At 37.8% G+C, this 16,614-nt stretch overlaps 1 protein-coding gene and 1 long non-coding RNA gene across 8 annotated transcripts in view; one reads left to right on the top strand and one right to left on the bottom strand.

Moving 5' to 3' along the window:
- STK32B (serine/threonine kinase 32B) overlaps positions 1–16,614 on the bottom strand; it is a 175,333-nt gene that overhangs the window by 92,874 nt on the left and 65,845 nt on the right. The gene's annotated exons all lie outside the window — the stretch shown is intronic.
- The window catches only part of LOC310899043, a 33,575-nt gene continuing 25,453 nt past the window's right edge, over positions 8,493–16,614 (top strand). Inside the window, exons 1-2 of the long non-coding RNA XR_014583947.1 lie at positions 8,493–10,620; positions 12,234–12,260. This is a non-coding gene — a long non-coding RNA (uncharacterized lncRNA). The remainder of the gene's footprint in view (positions 10,621–12,233; positions 12,261–16,614) is intronic.

The raw sequence follows: 16,614 nt of genomic DNA, 5'->3' as shown, positions 1-16,614 counted from the left end.
CTGAGGTGCTCAAGTGTAAGACTTTCAAATACAAGTAGATGCTCACTAACATTTTCAGTGAAACCAGACATACCTCTTAACAATATATATCTCATTTTTTAATTGTGAACATTTCTAAACCATCAAAATAAATTAATGAAGTTGCACGGAAACACTGTTCACACAGTTGAATCTGTACTAGCTCATTTCATGCATACCTTCTGAATTGGCATAAAAGATGTTTTGCAAGCTTTCCAGGCCCAAAAGACAGAGTAAAAATCTGAATAGTAATGTGAAGAATATAGAACAGAGAAAATCAAGCTTATTGTCTCACTGTCATTTTAACTGAGGACAGAAAGCTGTTTGTAGTTTCAACTTAGAGATAATTTTTTCTTCAGAAAAATTTTCTTTCAATTGATTCTTCTGGAAGAGACATAAGACAGTAGTGTGATTTAAGTGATTCCTCACACAGCACAAGCATACACAAAGCAACCTTTTCTTTTTATTGTTATCACCTGCACACCAAATGTAAGAGAAAACTTTGAAAACATAGAATTAAAAATGTTTTGGTTTACTTTCTAGAACATTAGTCATAAATTCAATGGGACGAGATGGGCTTAACTCAACAGCTTACTGTGATTGATCTACTTTAGACCTAGTTTTGCCCTGACTACCTTCAGGCATTTTATTAACGTGCTGTGGGTTAGGAGAGTAGTTTCTCTAGAATCACTGCATAGTAAGGACACAGTCCTGATTGTGGGTGTACTGAACTACTCTCTGGAGAGCCCTTCTTTTATCTACTGATTACAGAGGTAGCCTAAGGAGATGGGGCTGATATGAGAAGTCAGCCAGGAAGAATTCAAGTCCACTAGAGCTTGTCTCTTCTGTTTTGGGAAGTCACTAATATGAGCAGCGCATCACATTCACCTGTACATTCTGGCTGCTAAAGAAGGATTGGTAAATGTAACCGACAGTGAACATTTTCTTTTTGTTCAATCAGCAAAAGCAAGAAGAAAGACAACATTTCTGATTTATGCTGGTCTTACAAGTTCTGCATTCCTTCCTTTAACTGTGGTGCATATCTTGCTTCTGATCACCTAATCGATTTTACATTTAGCTCCAGGAAAACAGACTTCCATTTATTCACATTAAAAGGAGAGGAAAGGTATTAAGTTACAAATGCAATAAATCACTGTGCATAATCCAAGGGGAAGAAAATGAGAACTTCCCTAATTTTCTGTCTCTGTTCCTCAACCACTTCTGAAGCAGCTGTTAATTCCTGTTCAATCCCATGTAAATGACACCTTCTTCTTCAACAAGAACAAGATTCACTTGGAGGAGACATGGACATAATGAGGAACCCTTTAGGTTAGGGATCCTGTAGTCAGAAAAGAAGGTTTTTAAGGTAGTTATAAATCTAGAAATAAGTAGAATTTAACAATAAACCATTTCCCTATGTTTTTGAGAGCAGTATACCCCTTCAGATTACATAAAAAAATTTGATCTCTTATATCGTTGTCTCTAACTTAATACCAGCATATCAGTGAAACTTAAAGGAAGAAAAGCTGCTGAAAAATCACTTCTCTCACACATCTTACTCGCATTCAACTATATGTAACTGAGTTGGCACACAAACCGTAGTGATCAGGCACACATCTGGTCACAAAATAACCTGCGTCAGGTAGCATAGCTATAAAGATACAGGCTAGAACACATCTATGGCTATTTCTCAGCCTTTAAAACCAAATTAATTTGAATACAAGCAGCCATATAACCAAATCCTTTTTCTTTTTTAGCATTATGTTTCATGGTATTTCTTGTGCCATACTCATCACCATAAGAACTAAGGGCTTTTGTCAGTATTTTGCATGGCACCACTGCATATGTGTCATATGTTCATGCCCTTCCCACCTTTTCTTAGCAAGTGGAACATCTTCCCTTAGCAGAGCTTTTGGGTCTTTTTGTCTTCCTAATTATACAGCATTGTGAGAACTGTGTTAGAAAAGCTCTTCTTTGCTGTTAGAAAAGCTCTTTATTTTTCTCTCCAGAAAGATAAGTGGTTTGATATGGCCCTCAGATTGTGGGGAAGTCTATGTCTCTAAAAAAAAAAAAAAAGAAAAAAGAAAAAAAAAAGAAAAAAAATACTTCTACTGCATTACTTTATCCAACTTCAGTGTCATGAATTAGCCAAGGCTCTGAATAAGCCTGAGCACTGTATGGTTATCTAAGTCCTAGGAGAACAACCAGCAGAATGGCAGCTGCTGAGTGGTTAGGTCTTCCTCAACCCATCCTCCAAGCAGAACACCTGGCACAAATATATACAGAGCATGACCTAGAGCTTGGACCCCTTTGCCCAGGAATAGGATTTTATGACCTTTTGATATTCAAATAATAATGAACTTTAATTCTGACTATTTTTTCTCTTTATTTTATTATTTTTATTTTTTATTTTTCATTATTATTATTATTTTCTGGGAACTACTGTCAATTACTCACTATTCTTTAATCATTGTAACTACTACCAAAGAACAATGTTTTTCGTATAGTGGAATTTTATTTCAGAATATGAATAATCAGATCTCATTGTCACTTAGATTCGGCATCTTTTTTGCCACTTCCAATTTTAATCACAATACCTGGCAAGATTTATTATAAAACTCAGTTACCTCTTACCATCTTAGTTTACAGTTCAGTTTATCAGGTTGATTCAGAGCAATCACGAAGAAGGAACTTCAGTTGTCAACTACAATCATTCTATCTCGACATTTAAATTTATTCTGCAAGATAGCCTGCCAAGCCTTCAAAGTTTACTCTTTTTTATTAATTTTAACGTGGCACAGTGATGTTATTTGTGGTAACAGCACTTGGCATAACTGAGGTGAAGTGAGAAGGAGCATATCGTACTGTCAGGAATAAGAGAGAGGCCCCAGTGACAGCAAAGAAGATCATCTCCAAAAACAACATTGCATTAAAAAGGGATCATTAACTCTGGGGCTGCACCCTGAGCCTATGTCATCAGGCATCTGATCTCTAGAAGCAAACAGGACCAGATATGAAGGAGTACCACTGAAAGCACACATACTTCCTTCCAAGCACTACTTCCCAGCTTCCACATGTAGATCTTCTTGAGTCATTATTTAAATATCAAGAAGACAGTGAGTATTAATTGTACACAGTAGCTATCAATGGACTTACTGGTGTCTTTCGGGAAGAATTCCCTGGCTGTATGGCCTGCACCAGTATAGGCCTCCTGATAGAGGTAGGTTGTGTTATTGGTTAAGACAGCAAGATAGGGAATAAGTTGGCTGCAATTCCTTTTGGTGTCCCTATCTACAGCTGAAGAGTTACAGTTCTTTCTCTGTATTGCTAAACTAATGGCTGAACAGGTTCTTCTTTAGGTGGCTCATGATATGATCCAGTAATACTTCCTTTCATGACCCATCCTATCTCATCCCATGTATGGCTGGATCTTACAACGCATGTCTCTCAACCCCTGTCTTTATAAATAAAATCGGAGGAGGAAGGAGATTCAAGATAAATGCTTCAAAATTTGTTCACTGGTGTTCAAAACATACCTGGAAATCTCAGGTTTTTTATCCTTTTTATTTTTTTTTCCTTTTTTTTTTTTTTTTCCTTTTTAACCTTATAATTAATCACTGCAAAAGTTGGTAGAAGAACTACCACAGCCAGAGTACAAGAGTCTTGTATTTAAAAATATTATTATCCTTAATTCTGGATACAAGTGGAGTAGAGGGGGAGAGTTTCTGGGACTATAGCATTCCGAGTATTTCCTTTGAAGTATTTCCCTGAGGAAAGCTTGCACCAGAAGCTCCTGAGCTTACATGTTGCTACAGAGCTTGTTCCTGTGCGGTACAGAAGAGTCACCAGTGACCTGCAGATGTGACAGACTCAGAGCTGGATAGTCTAGGCACCAAAGTAGGTGGAGATCTTCTGGCTGTATGCAGGGGAAGCAGGCAGAAAGTCCAGCTGAGAGCCCTTTCTTGTTCACAACCTAGAACAAGAAAGGAACCTGGATCCTTGTTGTCAAACATTCCTCCAGGCAAGAAGAGAAGGGTGCAAGTTTCCAAGAAAATTTTGTCTTAATTGGCATACATCTCCAGACCATTTGATTCACCTTAATTGAGTTTTTCCTCATAGAAAATTCCCCTGGAAAAATTACATCCAGCTCCAATAACAGCAAATTTATCTTACTATGCACAAAGAGAAAATCATTATAAGTTGTTCTCCCAAGTTGTATTTATCTTAATTTGAAGTAATAATTGCAGTGGATCTGACTTTTAGGTGCTAAGGCTGGCAGCTGTAGCTAAATTGGATAGGACAATGGAAACAATATATTGCTTTAATAAGCTAGTGTGAGACTGAAAAACATCTTGGGTTGGGATTAGGAAAGAAATGCCTCTTGTAGACATTAACTAAAGCCTCTAACAGTAGCTGAAGGCAATTTACATACTATAGTAATTGAAAGTAGAAAAATATTTTTAGCGTATAGATATGTAGACTGAAGTAGTAAACTTATCTTCCGACAGAGGCAAAGAGCTGAAGAAATCATCCTCTGTGAACACATGGGCTAGTTGTGGTTTTTAGTATTGATTCAGAAATACAGTGAAAACAGACAAGAGAGCTGAAATTCTGAGAATGAAGCTGGGTAACAGCCAGCAGAGCAGAGACTTGACTATTTACATTACTTCCTATGGAAAAGTAGATCCAGTCTGGAAAAGCGCATCTTATAAGCAAGTCTTCTCACCTGCTGGGAGGTAGGTCTTTCAAAATGAAGTTCAATATTTTTGAACCAGTATTATAACTAGCTGGCATTTTGTTACTTATAAAATGAGGAAATAAAATCAGAATTGAGTCAGAAGATCTCAAAAGTAATCGCATCTGTAACATGAAATTTGTGATGTGGTATATGTGATGAAGGTGCTCAGAAAGATAAGGGCAGAGCAGAAGATAAAAATTCACCTCAAAAGTATTATCAAGGGAGTAATATTTAGCATAAAAGTGTGCTAGTACAATTATTTTCCCACATTCCATATGGTAAGTCACCTTGCCTCACAAATTCAAGTCTGCTGTCACAATATGGAAGAGAAATAATCAATTATAAAAATTCACATTACATTCATGGCACAAAACTCCACAGAACTCAACAAAAACAGGCAAAGCAATTACTAGCAAAGTAAAAAGTGCCTTTACAAGATCTATTTAAAGTATCCTTAAGGAATTATGAACCATTTGTTTTCTTTCTTTGCCACTGTTATAGCCCACTTGCTTTGCTATTGGTACCACTGATGCACCAGTTCTCAAAGAGACAATCTGGTGGGAAAGGGAAACAGAAGAACATCAGCGATTATTGAAATGCTAAAAGGGTAAAAACTGCACAATCAGCTGATGGCAGCATGAGGCCATCAAGGCACCAGAAGTACTGAAGTTTGGTCTATGTGCCAATGGCATAAATTGTGTATGAAATGAATATTTAAAAGGCAGGGAGGAAGTCCTTTGAAGCACCAGGGTCTCATCAGAGACCACGGAAAAAGGCCACTGGATATCTCTACCTAAATAGTTTCAGATCAACAGTTTGACGGCTGGGAAAGTTACATCTTCTGTACTTTCCATAGATCCCCAGCTTTTTTCCAAATCAGCAGCACGATTAAATTCTTTGCATGTGCTCACACATTTGTCAGATGTGCTGATGTGTACATCTGAATTTTTCAAATATCCTGAGGTATGCTTCTTTTCCTCAGCTACAGCAAGTCTTTTTCCTACTTTTCTAGTTATCCAGACTTCAGATTTGAAGGGAATGGGAAGGAGAAGGGTAGAATACTGTTTTAGCAAGTTAGCAATTTCACCCCTCTTACTAGTGGATTAGTCTTTTCTGGCATTTCTGTGAAACAAAAAAGTTACCAAAGCACATTTAGACAAGCAATAAGTATCTTATTCTGCTTTTTTTTTGCCTTTTTTTTTTTATGACTTCACCTATATATACTTAATACACCATACTGAGTGTTTATTTGTTTGATTCCCAACAGAGATTTTGTGTGTGTGCTTGCGCATCTGAACAATAATTCACGAAAAGTTATTGATTGGTTTGGGTCTCTTTTTACCCTCATATCTCTTGCATTTTGACATAGTGGCTCAAAATCTGAATTTCGTAGCTTAGGGTAATTCTGAATGATAAGACTTTCTAGCAGCCACCATTTCTCCCATTTTCCATGGTCACGTCAGTTACTATTCCTACTAGCACCAAAATGAAGCAGACTAAGAAGTAGAAGAAAGAGATAATATTAGCTGAATCTTTATTTCATGAAGTCAAACTAGTGAGAAGTGTGACTTTAAAAATGCCAGCTTCAATTTCTAATAAATTAGCTATATCAGCACATTGCTCACTTTTAGTTCCAAACTTTATATAAATTTAAGCAATTTCTAAATGCAGTCCTCCTCATTTTGCTATCAGCTCCCATTCCAGTTGAGCACACTCAGTGTCAGGGGTAGTACCAACTCAGGGAATCAATCCCTTGGTAAAATTAAGACTAAAGTGCTCACAGTTCATTAGCACTTACCCTGTCAATTAAATCATGATTGCTGTCACATCTACCAGAACACTAGGAGCCATTTCTTGTCATGGGAGTTATTGTTCCTCACTGCCTCTCATTCCAGAAACTAATTCTTCATCTCAAGCCATATCCTGCTTTTTCTTTGCTTCTGTCTGACTATTCAAGTTCAGCTCACCAAGTCACCAGCACCAAGAAGAGGTGCATATGCAAACTGCTCCATCCCCTCCTTCTATCTCTCCACATCATAGCCTGCCCACAGAGGCAACATGAGACTGTGTGAGCAGTTATTCATACAGTAATGTCAGGGGTGCTAATTCTAGCAGGGCTGGCCTTTTTTACATCAGAAGAAAATCTTCCTGTATAAATTCACTGCTTGCTTTGTCTCCCTTTTTCTGTTCTTTTTGTCTACAGTTGTTTCCCCCGATACCTCAGGAGTCATGAGATACAGCAGAACCATACTGAGCTTTTCAAAACAAAAGATATGAGCTTCCTGCAAAAGCAAGTCTTCTTCAGCCATTTTTATGCAGAAAAGGCCATTAAAGAGAAAGAATATCACATTGATATGAATTAAAGGATTAATAGATCTCAAGTGCGATGCTGATTAATGATTACTAATTGCACCATAACATTCCTGCAAATTGTGTGGGCAACATTCATGTCTCCATTCTGGTAATATATATTTGAAACACTCAGATAACCTTAAGTTGCTTTATCTCATCAGCACAGGAACCTGACATTAAAAAAGACAGGATTTCCCAATTCCTATCCCAATTCTGCCATAAGAGTTCAGCTCAGCTCTATCATAAAAAGAAATAAAGTTCAATGTTGTGGTGTGTATCATTTCACTATGTGAAATAGTGAAAGTAATTGTTTTTTTCTCGAATGGATGATTATAATTATGAACCAATTCGTTAGTATGTCATAGTTACCGTTTTTTCTTAAATAGAAAATTAGGATATTGATATTTCAGATGTTTCAAAAGAAAAAAAAAGAAAAACAAACAAACAAACATATGATCTAAACCTGTTTTAATACATGTTGCAGAAGCACTACCTTAATGTGTGGTGTAATGCCATGATCTTTTAATGCGGATATTTTGACAAATTCTTAGAAGAAAAATGTAAGGACATTTGGAATTCACCCATGAAAAAAACAACTTGGGAAACAAGTGAGCTCAAAAGTCTAACTGAGATTTGCTACTTAATAATGACAACAATGTGCTGCTTCTTTAGGTGAATTACCAGACATTTTAACCACTAGCTGACCAGTTGTCAGATACTGCTCATAGCAATGTGAGAATGTGAGTGCTGTTCTGCCAGAATGGTTCCTGAGCTATTTTATCTGCAAATATAATTTGCTACTGGTGCTGGGATGTTCATGTGGAATCATGAGTGGTCATCTCATGATAGTGGTTAACTAAGATTAACCATGATAAACCATGACATTGGATGAACAAACATTTGGAGCTATTTCTTAACTCACAACTCATGTGTAAGGGATTTCATAGCAAAGAAAACACAGTGAGTGTTTTTTAAATAAAAAAGTGAAGGGGGGGGGAGGGGGGGGGAAGAGGAGGAAGGGTTACTCAAGAAAATTATCCCAAGCCAGTGAAAATAAACAATTAGGATAAGATGAGTAAAGAGTATCTGAAAATTTTCCAAAATGTAGAAGTTTTGGAGAAGGCGTATGGGAGACCCTGTACGTTTGTCAAAGCAATAAACTATTAGTTCCACTTTTGACCACCATTAATTGAAAGAATAAATATCCATTTGATACACAAATGTCCAATTTATTCAGCCCACAAAAGTCAAAAGTAGTTTTGCATACTTTTGGAGGAGAGTAAGGGTTTAAGAGCAATCAATTAGCTGAACATTCCTGTGGCACAAGATGCCATGTTCATTCCTTACTTTCTCCCTCTCTCAAAACTCCATCTGTTTGAAAATACTCATTTAATTTAACTGTTGGAATACAATTCAGTATAAAAAGATTTCATGGTTGATTTTGTTAATTAATCAGCGGCATTTTTCTGTTAAGCCCACAGAAAGATAGTGACATTTGGGCAGTAAAGAATACTAATATTGATAAGCCAAATACACTCATGTGCCTCCCAAGCCATAATGTTTGAATAAAAATATGATTTAAAGCCAAACAAATATATCTTTCAGGTTTTTCTTTTTTTTTTTAATTAATATATTTGAGTTCTTCATATGATAGCCTCATACTAAGTAATGTGCTTCAGATGTGAACCTGTTTTCAACAGTTTCTCATCTCCAGAAACTGATAAATACATAAAAATAGCACATGTTAAAAAACAAACAAACAAACAAACAAAAAGTCTTTCAGATTTTCTCAAATACTCCATCAGGGTTAGTCTTTCTTATTTCACTGTATTTAATTTCCCATCTTATGAACACTGATCTTTTGGATTTGCTTCTGAAGGACTCAGGTTACTCATAACTGTTTATTCGCTTTGGTGAAAAAATGGTTTATCCAAAAAAAATTTAACCAATAGAAGTCCCTGGGCACAATGGGTTTGCTTAGAGAGCATTAGAAATGTTACTGAACTGTATTTGATTGAAGTGATTGCTGGTTTTATGGTGAAATACAACTTTTGCAGCCAAGATGTCAAATTTGCTAGCCACTGATTCCTGAAACTCAGTCATGGAAAATATATAATGAAGTATTGCATATTCTGCCTTTGATGTGAACATCTAAGCCCTTAATTTGGAAGGCATACATGCATGAATTAAAGAAAAGATATACCCCAGAGTTTCAGTTAATTTCAGAGTAGCAGAGCTATAGTTGCACTATTATTTCTGAACTTTTCTACTTGACTATGTACTTATTGGAATGAAAGAGAATTATAGCAGGAGGTGGAATGCGGTTTGAGCTCAACTCTGAGTTTTGAATTATGGATGGCTGTATTATCTTTGCACGAATAGAAAGGCAAAATAGCAGCTAATAATCTGCAATGGAATCAAGGTACACAAGAAAAGAGAAGTTAATTTACAAGCTTTTCAATTTCTATGGAAGATTGGAAAACAAAACCTAACAAACAAGATTGTTTTAATTTATATGTAGAAGAGTAATTTGAAGGGAAAAAAACAACACGTGAAAATACATGAAGGGAGAGCAATGAGGACAAACTATCTCAGCAGGGAATTCCTCACGTATTTGTCAAAATTAGTCAGATAGCACTACACAAAACAAGTCAACTATTTCCTAACAATTGGAAGATGTTCCCAAATGAAAACCAAAGCACAAAGCAATGTTTTGGGGAGAACAATACCACATGGCTGCTGAACCAACCACTTTTTCCATCTGTTTCAATGAACTTCAAATATCTCAGGTTATAAATAACACAGAAAACACAGCTTGAGAAGTCTCTTGTACACACACAGCACATATGAGTTGATCTTTATCAAATAGCACTTACATTCTATATCTCAACCAGTGAGGCTGTGGGTCCTGCACTGAAAGTGTACACTAGCATTTCCTCTACAGCTCAGAGAAATTGCTTCTCTTCTTTTCTTTACTGCTTTGAGACATGCTCAATATATCAAAACTCTCAATATTTCAAAACTCTTACAGATTCTCTTGTAGAGGAGAAATGAAGATTGTCTCCTTGAAGAAGACTCCCTTCTTAATAGGCTGCTTGGTGCTCAAAAGAGGAAAAACACACCTATGAGACTTTCTGAGTAGAAAAGAAAATCTCATCAATCTCTGTCTAATCCTGGTGTTACTCTGATGTTAGATCTGCCTATGAGAACAGACATAAAAACAAAGAATGAGATGTGAGGTTCTGATTCATTCAGTACAAGGAACATTTCAAAATTATGGCACCTGTGTACTGTTAGTAGACAGCAGCTGTTTTACATTAATGGTTAGGAGAGTAGGTGTTGACTCTTCCTGTAGAAGATAAATAAGCCCACATGGTGTTAATATGCCAGAAGGTCTTTACTATGCTGGTGCCTTATACATAAGCTTCATTTATTTTTCAACTATGTTGAAATGACTTTCCATTAATCTCACAGGATCATTGTGGCAGACCTTCAGTGCCCTTCTGAATCTAGTAAGTACATGGTGATGCATTTTTAAATGTGACCCTGGGACTGTAGTGGCAACACTGGGTTCGTGCTTGAAGCAGAATTCAAGCCACATTAATCTAGACTTGAGTTAATATTTAGCAGAAATTCTAAACCTTTGCTTAGAAGTTCACCAAGATAATACAAAAGCTATTGGGTTTTATGGTAAGAGTCATTTTGACAAGTACACATGCAAAAGAGCTCAGAGAAACAATGGCACAAGGGAGAGAACTGGGACTGTTCAGCCTGGAGAAGAGGGTATCAATGTGTATAAACACCTGAAGGGAGGGTGCAAAGAGGACAGAGCCAGGCTCTTCTCAGTGTTTGCCAGGGCAAGAGGCAATGGGCACAAACTGAAACATGAGAGGCTCCATCTAAACAGGAGGGAAAACTTTACTATGCAGGTGATGGAGCACTGGTATGGGTTTCCCAGAGAGGTTATATTGTCTCCTTCTTGTAGATCTTCAAAAGCAATCTCAACATGGTCATGGGCAACCTGCTCTGTGTGTCCCTACTTGAGCTGGGGTTTGGAACAGATGACCTCCAGAGTCCCTTCCAATCTAAACCATTCTAAGAATGAAAATGTTCCCTCACCTGGCTGTTTCCAGGACTACCCCAAGATCTATCAGCCTCATAGGCTGTGCACATTTCTCACCACTATGAGGCTCTCCAGATCACTTTTCAGAGGGAACAGGAGAGTTAGTTAGGACCTAGTGGTTATAGGATGTAGGGAAGGTGAGCAGGATAAGCAGACTGGGAGCCAAGTATTGGTAGGGTCATAAGTCTGGGCTGGACATAAGCATCTCTCTGAGTGAGACAACAGGGGGAGCTGACTATGGGAGGGTCCACAAGGTCCTGGACAACTGCCAGGGAGACTGTGGGATGATCTGCAGGCTGACTGAGAGAGCCATTTACAGGTGTGTGTGTGTGTATCTTTCTGCTTGAGGCACCTGGAGACAAAATGATCCAGGACCCAGGTTGTGGGTAGACTAAAGTCTGCCTCAGGAGTTCATATATCCAGGTACCAGCACCTGGGAAGACTGGGATGCAGGGGAAGTTACTAAATAAACCTGAGTGTCCAAGCCCAGCTTCCAGAGGGATCCACACAGTGTGCGTACATACTATATGTATGTCTCACTAGTGGACCTTCATCCTGGATGAGGCCATTGGCGCTGTTTGTGATTGCTGTAATTTCTATCTGTGTTCGTGTGTGTGGCTAGCCATGTCTATGTGTACATATATATTGTAGAGTGTGCTTGTCTGTCTGCTGAGAATGTGTTCAACCTTACTGCTCATGGGACTTGGAGGCATATATCCCTACTGGATTACCAGTTTCAGCAGCCCATATCTGAAACAGTGACATTTCACCTTCACAGCAAGGAAATTATTCCAGCTATAGTAACATTTTGTGACAGCCTTCTTTTAAAACTATGTAGTGAAACATGGACACTTTATAACGCTAGTTATTTATATTTTATAGATCTCTTTTTACCATTTCCATTTGCTAATGTTATTTCCATGACAAAATGTGGATAACAAAAGACAGCATGTCATTTAACTGTTACTCTCCAGACTCTAACATATGTTAATATGCCTACAGGTGTTCTGCAAACAAGGTTAGCATCATGTGAGTAGCTCATTTTATTAACTTTTTAATTTCTTACTTTCTATAAAGAATTTTAAAAATATTGCATGCCAGCAACTCTGGTCCTGACAGTATTTTGCAAACAATGTGATCTCATGAAAGTCTTCCTTTGAAACAAAGGTACTCTGAAGAAAACATATTAAAGCTCATGCAAAGTTGAGTCAGAGGATTAGACTCCATCTCACTCATGCACTCAGAAAAGAAGATAACCTGGTCCAGTAGGCATGCAAAACACGTTACAACTAGAAAAGAAAAACACTGATTCCTTTCACCTTTAATTCTGCAGAGGACACTTATGTTATTCCCTTACCAAAGTGGTAGGAAGATGAAGAAAAAGTTGATCCCGTATTTCCACAAGGCACAACATGTGTTCTAAATCACTTTAACATCTGTTGAGCTGTACAGGGCCTAATGAGGATGCCCCTGAACTAACAGAGATTCTTAATTACAAAACACCTTATTAGGCTGCATCTCGCGAAAGCCTGTAACATATATCACCATTGAGCCAACCAACTGAGCATGAAGGTATGAAACTACATTAGTCAATAGATGACTTCCTACCTATAAAAGGTGATTTTTGCCTCCCCCTGCTATTTTTTTTAAGTACCTCTGTCTTTGTAAAGATGATAGTCTTTGCACTTCAGCCACTCTCATGGACAATCCTTGGGGCTAAATTAACTTCTAAGGTGTACCAATAAGAAAATATAAACAGGGCAACCACAGACAGATACTGAGATAGCAGTTCATATAACATTAGCTGAAAACTTCTTATAAGCAGAAGATTTGTTTTGTGGGAAAAAAAAATATATTATCACCACCAGCTGAAAACTAGCAGCATATATGGTTGAAACAGATGTGAGCAGTCTTCACATTGCATTAAGAGAAATGTGAGGTACTGGGTAGTGATCTCTGTAAACACGTTGACAACATGATGGGTGGAAATTAAACTGTGAACTTTAGATGTTAAGTATTTGATGGGAAGTTAGAAATCTTGTTTTTATTTCCCTGGTCTGAATCATATTGTGTTATAGAACTAGCAAAACATTTCACTTCTCTTGGCCTCTGTATGAAGCAACTCTTTTGGTCTTACCTGTTTGGTTCAAAGACCATGCTTTACTGTATGTGTGAGCTGTGCATGTGTACTGGGTCTGGCTGGGATGGAGTTAACTTTCTCTGTGGCAGCCCGTACAGGGCTGTGCTCTGCACTTGTAGCTAGAACAGCAGTGGTATCACTCCAGTGTTGTGTCTGTTGCTGCACAATACTGGCACCATGTCAGGACTCCCTCCAATTCCTCAAGAGCCAGCAGGCTGGGGGTGGGCAAGTGATGGGGAGGGGACATCACCAAGGCAGCTGACCTAAACCGACCAAAGGGATATTCCATACCACTCAGCAATAAAAGAGTTGGGAAAGGGGAAGGAGGGGGGTTCTTTTTATGAAGACATCCGTCCTCACAAACTGCTACGCGCATTGAGGCCCTGCTTCCTGGGACATAGCTGAACATTGCTCATTTGTGGGAAGTAAAGAATTATTTTTTTCTCTCTCTCCATACTTCTGTGTGGCCTTTTTTCTCTCTTCCTTTCCCATTAACTAAATTATCCTTATCTCAACCTGTGAGCTCTTTTTTTGTTTCTTTCCAGCATACTTTCTTCTCTCCCTCTTCTTCTGAGGCGGGGGAGTGAGAGAGTGGTTGTGGTGGAGTTCAGCTACACAGCAAGGTAAAAACACCACAGCATAACATGATAGGATTGTAGTGTGGTTTGTAGCTAGGTGAGATGATTACTAGGGGGTAGATAAAAAACATAGTTTTCTGTGTGCTTTTTTTCCTCCTTCCTGTGACTGGACTTGCAGTTTGCACATTTTGTTTCATTCCTAATCATGGCAAAACCATACATTTTCTCAGCTTCTGCCAAATCAAAAATTGTGTTGAAACCAACATTCCCAATTTTACTGAACACATGACCAATTCTACTGCTCCACCAGGACTTTCCTGAGCCAGGGACACCAGGACTGCCACCTACCTGAGCCATTTTTCTGTGGCTGCCCCAGGTTGTCTGCTTTGCCAAAACAACAATCGGGTCCCAGGACCTCTGGGCAGCTCTAGCCCTGGTTTTCCAAGAGGACAAAAAGCAATACTGGTGCAACCTGGTGACTCACATCCAACTGTAGATTAATTGGTCCTTGCCCCAAGGGCCCCCATTTGTCTGTAAAGACCCAAAGACTCAGACTGAGATACAAACAGAGCTGCTAGCAATTTAGCAGGAATTCAGGCGGGGTTCACAAATAACGTAACACTGAGAAAAGTCCAGGGCTGCCTGATGGAAAAGCTCAGATTGTTAGCAATAAAGATATATACCGCACTTATGGCCAATGCTGACTAACTTATACCCACAACTGCTCAGGGCACAAAGTTCCTATTTTGTTATTGCTGTTCCTTTCTGTAACACATACGTGTACCAGATCCGGCGAAGTCAGTAGTGATTGCTTTCTACTGCTGTTCTGTGATCTGCATTTAAAGCAGGACTAAAATTCTGCTTTTTCACATTTGCAGGCCAGATTCAATCAGGAAAACAGACCACAATAACTCTTTGTGGTACTCCTGCATGTCCTATAATGTTTATGAGTATTTTTTTAATTTTGTGGGAGAGATATTAAAGCATCTCAATTTGTCTCCAAGACTGCCATTTATGCTTCCCTACATCCTAAAAAGCCCAATTCATAAAAACGGTCAGACTTCCTATACAAATGCATATCTTGGGGACTAAATCTCAGAATTTAATTAAGTCTGATCATACGCAATCACTTCTGAGGTTCATTGCAGTTTATTGAGATGTGCAAGTGGAAAACAGAACATCCTAGATGCCTAGTTACATATTTTCTCCAGTGCTGCTGAGCATAATTCATTATGCATGTTCTATTTTCTTTTTTTTTTACTGTGTTTAGTCTACATTCAGAAATAACTAGTGGCTTATCTCCCCTAGAGTACCACACAGCACAGGTCAGAAGAATTTCACTCAAGTTCTCATGTATTGAGTTCAGTAATCTGGATTTGACTACATAAAGTAGCTTCCAGACATTTAAGTGAATCAAACTCATTTAGATGGTTTTGATGAAAGTGTGCAGAAAGTTCTTAGGTGTGTAGAAGCAAGATTAAAATATTAAAATGGAAGTTCTTACAAGATATTTTTGGATTTTCTTTGAATATTAGAAGCATCCTATGTTTTGTTTCTTAAAAAACAAACAAGCACACACACAAACACACGTACACACCAAAAAAAAAATAAATCTAAGAACACCACACCACTCTTAGACTATCAGTAATATCAGAGCTCTGCTATGGGATGTGAAAACAGAACATAATGGGTTTCATCCTGCCCTCAAATTGTTCATAAGCCCCCCCTTTTTTTTCAAAATCACAGACCTTTTACAAATAAACAAACCCAAAAATCTAATCTAGAAAACTTAATGAGTAGCAAAAATATTTTTATTCTTGAGTTATGACCACAATAAAGAAAAAGTAATATATAATTATTAATACACTATTTTTACGTGTGATTTGTAGAAGTTAAAATTGTAAAAGAAACTCCTGCTCAATATGGAAGGAAACCATAGTTTATGTTATATGATGCTATGAGGTCAATATGTATTTTATTGAAAGATAATAAAAAGCAATGGTCATTTCAGACAAATTGGTCTTCCTTGAAGTTAGGAATATACAGCAGACATAAACAGAGAGTTATTCTGGTTGAAGTTAAATTCTCTGTCCAAATTCACTACTGAAACAGCTTTTCATCAGGAGATATATACCAATCTGACCAAAGCTGAGTTCTGAAACCAATTTTCCTAGTCTATAATTGAGTAACTAAAAAGTAACTTTCAGAAAACCTCCAACTTTTACTGATAGCAAAAAATAAAAATAATAAAAAAATGCATGCAACAGACTGCATTGAATCATACAGTGTAGTTATATACTGTTCCTCTGTTAAGGTGGAAGTCTATATGATCAACCTCTACATCTGAAACCTAAACCATTTTTGATGGAGTTATCTGTTACATTTCACTTTACCCTGTTCTCCTGGTGCTGCTCCAAAGGACTCAAAGCTTTAGAAAACCTGAAACTAAGGGGGGAAAAGTGACGTGACAATAGCAGTGGGAGTTAGTAACACTGTCTAACTAGCTTTTAAACACAGTATCTGAACAAAATCTCTGCACTCTTACCAAAGTAGCTATTAAACAAAGGTAGACAGCTACATCTTTCAAACCACTGTTGGCTCCTAAGGGAGCGTAGTGGAGTGTGGGTCACAGAGCTTCCCGGTGAAAATACATTATTCTTGATCT

Source organism: Anser anser, assembly GCF_964211835.1.
Source record: "Anser anser genome assembly, chromosome: 4".
Lineage (NCBI taxonomy): Eukaryota > Metazoa > Chordata > Aves > Anseriformes > Anatidae > Anser > Anser anser.
The sequence above is the reverse complement of the archived record's forward strand: the minus strand, read 5'-3'. Positions and strand labels throughout refer to the sequence as shown.